This window comes from Quercus robur, chromosome 3 (assembly GCF_932294415.1).
Source record: "Quercus robur chromosome 3, dhQueRobu3.1, whole genome shotgun sequence".
NCBI classification, from domain to species: domain Eukaryota; kingdom Viridiplantae; phylum Streptophyta; class Magnoliopsida; order Fagales; family Fagaceae; genus Quercus; species Quercus robur.
Window position 1 is genome coordinate 30,847,640 of NC_065536.1, and position 10,640 is coordinate 30,858,279.

Sequence of the window (10,640 nt, forward strand, 5' to 3'; positions counted from 1 at the left end):
GATTATCCTTTTTATTCCTATGCAATCAAGATTATTTTTTATCAAATCCAATAGCCAATCACATAAATTACTTAATTAATTTTAATTTATTGACCAATAAAAATTAATTTCAATTAATTACACGTGATCAGCTTCACCCACACAAAATGCATGCAAACCGTGAAAACTTGATCTCGTGATATCTTTCAATCCGATGGTATGATTTGGGAATCGAGCATATCGTCGCGATCATTAGAGTCTCAATATCATTTTTATGATATGTGCTGAATGATGTAATGCATTTTTAGGTATTTAGAATGATCATTTCAGTCATCTCCCAAGATTAAATTATAGGTGCAAAACTGAGTATCTACAACTTTATTATAAATTTTACACTAAGAGAGCTCAAAATGACTCATTATTATTTATGGACTATATTAAAAACCTGGCAACAATGCATTACCATGTATTTAGAATAAATTTCTCAAAAAAAAAAGGTATTTAGAATAACGCTTCTCCAGTCTTGCCAACTTCCAATACCAACATCTGAAAGTTATGGAGTATGCATTGGGGTGATTGAACTGTGTGGACTAACGAGATAGCCAGTTGAGATTTCATTAATTTAAAAAGGGGTTTGGCTTACATCCAATACTTTTTTAATTGGAGATCTCATTTTATTTTAAATATATAATCGCAAGTGGTAGTGGGTTTTAATCTCTACCTTTTATTTAGTTAATGAGTGGTGTGATAGTTTCTTATTAAAATAAAAGAAGATTCCAATTAAAAAAATACTGGAGATAAGCCAAACTCTTTAAAAATACTAGCCTCTGAGCACGCGCGTGAGGGCTCTTCTATTTTTTTGGAAAAAAGTTAATAATTTGCATAAATTATAATTTGGAATTACTACATTTTTCAATCACAAAAAAACCTAGGGATGTGATGAAAAATTATTTCACATGCAAACGCATAATACTCATCACACCCCTAGGTTTTTTGTGATTGAAAAATGTAGTTGTAAGGACACGGTTTGTAACGAACCGTAACAATGTTGGGTTCGCACGTAAAAAGGCGCAAACAACATCATTTGTAGAGCATGGGTTTGAAAGGCTAGGCCTTGGTCACCAGGTAGTGGGTTTTTCGTGATATCCATACATGGTTAAGTCGTCTTCGCCCTAGGAGCCTTTCTCCTAGAGGCAGGCTGGGAGGTTCTGGTTTTTGGCCATCTTTCCCAGCCTCCGCTATGAATTGCTTACTTTTCCTTTTATACTAGCCTGTGTTTTTTATCCTTCGTCCACGTGTAGGATCGACATTCCAAGACTGATACTTGTCCCACCAGCCCATACCCAAAGTGGTTGGGGGTGGTTGTAAAAGCTGGAGAGTATGGCTCTGTCAGGTGCAGAGTATTGAATGGCAGTAAGGGCAGCTTTCCCTGGTCGTTACACTTTCCAACATACCCCTTTCTATTGGCACAGATATTTTAGATTTTTTCCCAAGTTGTTTATATACCATTTTTGCCCTTTCTTCTTGTGAAATCTCGGACATGCCGAGGACTGAATTGTCCTCGGCTATGTCCCAAGGCTATTTCGTACTTGTATTGCCGAGCTTGGGCCATCACCTTCCTCGGCTTGGGCCTTTGGACCCCAACGAATAAATGGGCCTGGCCCACGAATTATTGGACCCCACAATAGCCCCTCAAAACCCTGCTGTCCAACCTCTTGGTTGGAGAGGAGGGTTTTGGTAATACCAAGCCTTTATTATAGCTCGTTTAACTCAGCCCTTTATTAATGTTGGCGTCTCTTCATCTGCCCAGGAAATGTACCGGTCTACGAGACATTCCTCTGAATTCATTCACGACGCGTTCATGCCGTTTGGCTATCCAAAACGTGCCTTTAATAGTTTCCCTTTACGAGACCATTCAAATTTAATGGTTATTGATGGTGTGGGGAAGTAGAGCGGGCATATTCTCGTTTACAGATTTTCTTGAAGATTTGAACATATTAAATACCTTCCGTTTCGCCCCTCATATAAAAAGAAAAAGCAAGATGTTATTTTCTCCTGTACATGAACCCTTTTAATCCCCCTGAAATCTGAAACCCTTAGACTCCTCCAGAGTCTACTTTTACCCGCTAGTTATACTTTAATTTGTAATTCGTTCAAAGTAGGAGCAAGTAATGAAGGAGCCATTCCCTTCCCAAAAATTCCATGTTCTTATGAAGCTAAAGATGGCTCGGTCGGGGCAGGGATGGCAGAGACTCAAGATACTTCTCACCCTCCTTTCAGCCAAAATCCGAAACAGGGGCTCGTCGCGTCAAGCTTTTGGCGCGACTGAGCTGGGGTCACCCACTATCAGTACCAGCCGCTCTCTTACGAGCATAGCTAACATGGCACCAGCGTGTTAGGAGTCAGGACTGATGCAGGGACAAAGCGTCCCTGCTTCTTCCTCTCTTCCTCCACTGGTGCCTCCTTTTGCCTCTTTTTCTTCTTCTTTCCACCGCCAGATCCATCCTGACGCTTTTCCTTCTTCCTCTTCTTCTCCTCCTTCTTTCTCTTCATCTCCTCCATCTTCTTCTGAAGAAGGTCCTCCTCTCAATATGGGCGCTACTGGGGCAGAGTTTGGAAGGACTTCGGAGACGAGTTTAAGAAGACATTTGACCGTTTATTTGTTATATTGTTGTTGTTTTCCTTTTATTATTTTTGTAATCCACTTTCTGTATAGGCTTGTTTAAGCCCTTCTTTGTACGTTGTAATACCTCTTTTTATTAATAAAAGTTGTTATTACTTTATTTCACACATTCTATTTCTTTATTTCTGAAATGGTTACGCTGTGAATACACATATTATCTTGTGAATTCTTTTTATTTTTACACTTTGACCGATGTCTAAGACCGAAATCCTAGTTAATAAAAAGATCTTACTCTATGTTTATAGACACTATCCGAATTAATACTGCTGAATCGAATTAGTGATACTTAGGGTTGAAACCCCTATTAAGAAGAAAAAGAAAGGAACATTATGGTGAGCTTATTGAGGCGGCCTGGCACAATACTGCCGACCTTAGAGCACAATACTTAGGGCCGAAATCCCTTATCAAAGAAAAAGGCGCTATTATGAACTTACGAGTGCTGTTCGGCACAATAATACAGACTTGAACTAATGACACTTAGGGTCAAAATTCTTGCTAAGGAAATGATATTATCATGACTTTAATAAAATTGTTTGGCACAACAATGCCGACCTGCAAAAACAACACTTACCCCAAAATAGCCAAGATGACAACTGAATGCTCGGTGCGGTGTAGAAAGTAATCATCCGAAGACATACAACCCACAAAATGAACAGCCCCTCCAGGTTGCTGAGTAGTAGGGCGTTTCACCATCTTCTTAACAACTTTAATAGTTTTAACCTTTTATGGTATTTGAGCCGAGGATTGAGTAACTTAGAATTTTTATTAAGTAGCCGACCTTACGAAACTCAGTTTTTCTTCCAAAACTCAGTTTTTCATCTAAGTAGTTGGATTCCCCATAGGTTTGAGTCCGAGGACCATACAATACCTTGGTTCTGTCCAAAACTCAGTTTTCTCATCTAAGTAGTTGGTTTCCCCATAAATAGGACCATACAATACCTTGGTTCTGTCCAAAACTCAGTTTTCTCATCTAAGTAGTTGGTTTCCCCATAGGCTTGAGTCCGAGGACCATAAAATACCTTGGTTCTGTCCAAAACTCAGTTTTCTCATCTAAGTAGTTGGTTTCCCCATAGGTTTGAGTCCGAGCACCATACAATACCTTGGTTCTGTCCAAAACTCAGTTTTCTCATCTAAGTAGTTGGTTTCCCCATAGGTTTGAGTCCGAGGACCATAAAATACCTTGGTTCTGTCCAAAACTCAGTTTTCTCATCTAAGTAGTTGGTTTCCCCATAGGTTTGAGTCCGAGGACCATACAATACCTTGGTTCTGTCCAAAACTCAGTTTTCTCATCTAAGTAGTTGGTTTCCCCATAGGTTTGAGTCCGAGGACCATACAATACCTTGGTTCTGTCCAAAACTAAGTTTTCTCATCTAAGTAGTTGGTTTCCCCATAGGTTTGAGTCCGAGGACCATACAATACCTTGGTGCTGTCCAAAACTCAGTTTTCTCATCTAAGTAGTTGGTTTCCCAATAAGTTTGAGTCTGAGGACCATACAATACCTTGGTTCTGTCCAAAACTCAGTTTTCTCATCTAAGTAGTTGGTTTCCCCATAGGTTTGAGTCCGAGGACCATACAATACCTTGGTTCTGTCCAAAACTCAGTTTTCTCATCTAAGTAGTTGGTTTCCCCATAGGTTTGAGTCCGAGGACCATACAATACCTTGGTTCTGTCCAAAACTCAGTTTTTGGCGTGGGACCTTGGCTTTAGGGGAATTAGCCCCTCGGCCAAGCCCCTAGAACCATCCATGCGATTGACGCTACCAAGCGTAGCCCCTAGTCAAGAATCATAGCCCCTAGCGGAACTTTACACTAGAACTCTATAACCAGCTGTCAGAAATGACAAGGGAACTCTCTCGACCTACCGCCTATGCCAACACACAAGCCTCCCCACAGACGACGTCAATTGTAAGGACACAGTTTGTAATAAACCGTAACAATGTTGGGTTCGCACGTAAAAAGGCCCAAACAACATCATTTGTAGAGCATGGGTTTGAAAGGCTAGGCCTTGGTCACCAGGCAGTGGGTTTTTCGTGATATCCATACATGGTTAAGTCGTCTTCGCCCTAGGAGCCTTTCTCCTGGAGGCGGGCTGGGAGATTCTGGTTTTTGGCCATCTTTCCCAGCCTCCGCTATGAATTGCTTACTTTTCCTTTTATACTAGCCTGTGTTTTTTATCCTTTGTCCACGTGTAGGATCGACATTCCAAGACTGATACTTGTCCCATCAGCCCATACCCAAAGTGGTTGGGGGTGGTTGTAAAAGCTGGAGAGTATGGCTCTGTCAGGTGCAGAGTATTGAATGGTAGTAAGGGCAGCTTTCCCTGGTCGTTACACTTTCCAGCATACCCCTTTCTATTGGCACAAATATTTTAGATTTTTTCCTAAGTTGTTTCTATACCATTTTTGCCCTTTCTTCTTGTGAGATCTCGGACATGCCGAAGACTGAATCGTCCTCGGCTGTGTCCCAAGGCTATTTCGTACTTGTATTGCCGAGCCTGGGCCATCACCTTCCTCGACTTGGGCCTTTGGACCCCAACGAATAAATGGACCTGGCCCACGAATTATTGGGCCCCACAGTAGTAATTCCAAATTATAATTTATGCAAATTATTAACTTTTTCCTAAAAAAATAGCTAGTAATATATAACAAAGATATATGTTAGCACCACTCATATACATATATCACACAAAATTATAATCTGTATTCACTAAGGTTAGGAATATTTATTTTGATGTAAAGACTATTAAATCATAAAATAAAACATACAAAAACTTATATGAATCCTTGATATTCAACTGCATAAGTTCATTACATAGATGAATGAGTTGTTATGTGCATTATTGTCGAAGCACCTATATCCATTTTCAACCACCCCATCAACCAAAATATAGAAGAAAGAAGAGGAAGATGTGTCTTTAATTGTCTTTGAGAATTTGGTAGAGCAAATCCCAAATCACCCTTCTTAATTTACCAGCAAATCAACCTGTAAATAAATTAAAAATTGAGTTACTAATAATATGGTTTTGGTTGCTAGAAAAAAGAATCCTCAACAATTAACGAATAATAAATATTTCAAATTTTCATTCATTTTCCAAGGTTCCTAGTCACCTAAAAATAGCATAAATCCAAATTTCCAAAAAATAAAAAGAGAGTATTTTAATGCAATAAAAAAAAGTAAAGAAGATATTAAAAATTGGAAACAAATTTAGTGAAGTTTTGAATGAAAAAAAAAAGGAAAAGAAAATAGTTGAAAAATATGTGAAGGGAGTTTTTCATTTTGGTCCTATAAATTATCTGTAAATGTACCATTCTGTTGAATCCTAGTGCTGACTTTTTGTTTGAATTTTTTTTCTACAACTGCAAAAACTTTTATTAAATTAAAGAAATTGTTTAAATTGACATAGGATTTTCACTTTTAAAAAATCCATTCTTATTTATGTTTAACCAACAAATATTTTTTGAAATTACATTTTTTTGGATAAAAAATAAACTAAGTATTAAAACCCTTCAAGAACAAATTTGAACCATTTTCACCCTATATAGAATCATAGATAGGAAAATTACCAATCCATTAAAGCTACAAAATTTGAAAACACAAATTCAAACTATACCTTGTCTGCTCGTCTTACTGTTTGTTCTCAAACTTGGGTTGCTTCAAAAGGTTCCTTTACACCTACAAACTCACAAAAGAAAAGAAAATGAAAATGAAAACCAAATAATTTATGGAGATCGAACAGAAAAACTACGAATTTAAGTTGAATTCAATTGATGATAAATGAAATGAATAATCAAATCCAACAGAGTTAAATAGACAAACCTAAGAACCTCACAACTTTGTACTTTTTGAGAAACAAAGGAGCAGAGAAAATAGAAAAACTAATACTTGAATCTCACATGTGTTACCCAATTTTAGTTTTGATTGGTGAAAAATATTGGGAGTTATTGATTGCTTGAATTTTGAAATTTCAAAGAAATTTTTTGAAAGAGAGGTAACTACCATGTACGTGTTTATTGGTGAGAAGTCAAGATACAAATGAGGATTAGAAAGTGACAATGTTTTTTTTTTTTTTTTTGTGTGTATTGGAAGTTCTAATCTGTAGTAGAAGGGAATTTTTTTTTTTTTTTTTTGGTAATTGAGAAAGTGGAAAACGTGGTTAGCAATTGTTGTGATAATTATATAAGTTTTCTGCTAATAAAAAAATAATTGTATTTGTTTATCTCTTAAAAAGTTTGAATTTAGTTTACAATTTGTTGAAAGAGGGAAAAAAATTGAATTTAGTAATTGGATAAGTGGAAAACGTGGTTGGCAAATTAAAATCATTTTTTTAGGAGTAAAACAATATAACGTGATTAATCGGTTGTAAAAGGGGGGGGGGGGGGGGCGGAATTTGGTTGGTAATTGAAAATTGCAAAACATTGTTGACTAGGGCTGTCCACGGATTGGGTCGGATCGAGTTTGGGGTTGACCCGCAACCGACCCGACGGAATCGGGTGAACAGAAAATGGACCCGCGGCCGACCGGATGTTCGGGTCGAACCCGGTGGCACGGGTCATCGGTTAAGCGGGTCGAAACCGTCGGGTGATTTCGGGTCTGAATCTCAACAAAATAAAGATCAAAATCCAGAAAGAAATCAAAACCCAGAGTCCCAGAAAACAAAGAAATCAAAGTACAAATAACACAAACCTAAACCAAAAAAACCAAATCCATGAGACTAAAACGAAAATGAGGTATATAAGACTAAACCCACACCAACACCACCCAGAAAGAAATCAAAACCCAGAGTCCCAGACAACAAAGAAATCAAAGTTCAATTAACACAAACCAAAACCAAAAATACCAGATCCATGAGACTGAAACGAAAAGGAGGTATATAAGACAAAACCCACACCAACATTCCTTCCCCCACCATCACCACATCCACAAGATCAGTACAATTTTTTTTTTTTATAAAAACAAAATTTTTTTTTTTACTAACCCAGAGGCACAGAGTGCAGAAGATCAGTGGAAAGATTCATCAATATGTGGAGATTCAGGTTAAACTTTAAGCCAGCAACGGCGGCGATAAACCCAACTCGACGACGGCAGCAGTAATGAGGCTAGGGTTAAGGGTGGTAATAGAGCCCAACTTGGCGAGGGGCGACGGCGGCAAAGGGTTAGGGATTTGAGAGAGATCAAAGAGGGTGAGAGATCGGAGAGTGGGAAAATTTTCTGAAACGGGTTGAGTTGAGAAAGGGCAGGCGTGTTCAACGTAGAAAGTGAGAAGTGAGAACCCAGGTCCATGATTTTCCCTTTTGAAATTCTGGGCGGTCAGGTCGGTTTATACGGGTTAGAATTCAAGGGACCCGTAACCAACCCGCAAAACCGATTTTGAAAATAATCAGACCCGCACTCGACCCGTTTAGGCATTCGGATTCACCCGTGGGTCTTCGAGTAGGATTAGGTCGGACGGATGGGTCAGGTCTAGCGGGTTAATGGACAGCCCTATTGTTGACACTTGACATAATAAAATTAGTTTTTAAGAGTAAAACATGGGATACTTCATATCCATTTTTCTATTTTAAAAATAAATAAATAAATGAATGTGCTTTAAAGAAATGGGTTACTGAAAGAGTGTTCCTATTTTGTTGGCAATATTTTAGTTCAAGTTAGACATGTATTTTTATCAAACTATCTTTTAATTTTGTCTTTACTTAAACCTAGGACTGTAGAGGTATTTTGGAACAAAAAAAAATCCAGTCCAAACATGTACAATCCCTTAAATAGTAAGTATAGAAAAATAAAAATAAGTTTCAATAAAATAGCATGGTGGATGACACACAGACTTGTAAATTGGGTTGGGAAAAATTCCATCATATTCGTGGTGGGAGAATCTGTGTGGATAGTTTTTTTTTTTTTTTTTCTTTGTGAATTCTGTGTGGATAGTTAATGAAGTACTACACACGATCACTAATGGATGATTGATAATTACCACTTGCGGTCTTCTAAAATAGCAAAGTGCTGCACAAGGTCTTGTAAAATATAACAAAGGATCGTTACTACATGCACAACACTTTTCATAATTTTTTTTTTTTTTTTTTGAGAAAGAATTTTCATTATAATTGAGTTAGTAAATTTTAATTGATTCATATTTAAGTCCACCACTGATATCACTTTTTTATTTACCAATAACAACTAGTCACCTACCAATTTTGTAAAAAAATTTGTGCTTCTATAATTATAGGATGATATAGGAAAATTAATATTGAGTTCTCCTTTCTCTTACGTTCATGCTAGATCTCTGCTTAGTTGGGATGCCTTTGGTCTGTTGGTCATATGCTGTTTTCTGCCGGGAATGGATGTCTTTGGTCTATTGATTATAGCTTGGTTTATATCTCTATGAGTCTGATGGCTTAGAGCCTTAGAGAGCCTTTGTCTCAACCGGAGGGCTTTCCTTGAGCCTTGTGGTTGAATCGACTTTATGGTCAAGTTTGGTACTTATTAGTGTCCGTTTGGATTCGACTGCAGCTACGTCTGCGTTTGTGAAGCTGCGTTTTCGTTCTTTTTTTCCTTTTTCTTTTTTTTGTTTTCACGCATTTTGGAGTAATGCGGTTACTGTTCATGCACTGTTCATTGAACAGTAACCGCAAATGTTGACTTTCCACAGTGAACAGTGTATGTGTGCACTGTTCACGAACCCACAAATTACACTTTTCAGCAACTTTTTCATTAAAAATAGGTCACACGGTACTATTCACACATTTAAAAATTATTTTACTACAATGTTTTCAGTTTTAACAAAATAAATTCTCTCCAAACAAACCCTTAGTGATATAAAAATAACATTTGGTTTTAGCCACAAATAGAAGGATTCTTTGCGGATGAATTGAGCAATGTTGAAGGCATATCATCAGAAATTAATGTTAATTGTCTTTAGAAAAGGAGTGAAGTGGTTGAGATATCAAATGTTGTCGTTGGCTGATATGATTGAGAAGATTAAAGGGGAAATCTAAAAGGACAAGAAATGTACACTTGGTTTGACAGTGCATGTGCCGTAAGCTAACACATTGACCAATAGGCATGCCTAACCAGTCAATTATTCATCAGAAAAAACATTCCGATACTGGCCAAACCATTTCACCCTTTGATGTAGAATTCAAATTGTTCGTGGGCTTGGGCCATAGGCTAGAACCTAGAAAGGATTAAACGTGCTTTTAGTGGACACGCAATGTACCATTTTCCTTTTACAGATCGATGGCCATGTGATCTGGCTCACGTTGTCAGTGGTTAAAGATATTGTGAGACATGCTTGATTGGAGACAAGCGACGGGATGGGAATGTTTTGTAGTGTGGTTATTCAACATCTACAGGTTCCATCTGGCAAGGACGGAATCATGATTTTATCTTTAGAGGCTAAAATATAATTTAAAATTCATTCAAGAATAAGAAATATACTAACATCCATTAATTATTAACAAGGTATTAAAAAAATTCCATCAAAAAAAAAAAAAAAAAAAACAAGGTATTAACAAAAGACACAAAATATTGTTTATTAGTAAGATATTTCAATTCGGTTATCCATGTTATATTAAAATAAAACTAACTATTCTTTTAAATCTTGAAAATATATGTGATCATGAAAATTACATAAGGATGACTTGGTAGTATAAGCTAGTGAAATGGCAGGTCAGCAAGGGCATGAGAAGCCTCGACGGGTTTTTTTTGTTTTTTTTTTTTATACACGATAGAAATTTTACTCTAGTCTAATCTAAGTGTATATGTGTATGTAAAAGTTCTTCTTGAAAACTTGAATCCTAACCCTTGCCGTGCTTCCCACACCCTATAAGTATTTATACTTATGAAGTGACCATCGCGTCAAGGGTGCGCAGTGGTGAAAAGCCTCGACTGTTAAACCTCAACAAATCAAGTCAATTCTTTCTCCATATAGAAGAGCATTCATAATCATCTACCCTCATTAAGATTTACGATACCAATCTCAATAT

At 37.3% G+C, this 10,640-nt stretch overlaps 1 long non-coding RNA gene across 1 annotated transcript; it reads right to left on the bottom strand.

Moving 5' to 3' along the window:
• Window positions 1-5,416: 5,416 nt before the first annotated feature.
• LOC126716381 (uncharacterized) lies at window positions 5,417-7,929 on the bottom strand. Its single transcript, XR_007652101.1, has 3 exons — window positions 7,637-7,929; window positions 6,272-6,333; window positions 5,417-5,643 (listed from the first exon to the last, which is right to left on the bottom strand). It is a non-coding gene; the product is annotated as an uncharacterized LOC126716381 (long non-coding RNA).
• Between the last annotated feature and the right edge of the window lie 2,711 nt (window positions 7,930-10,640).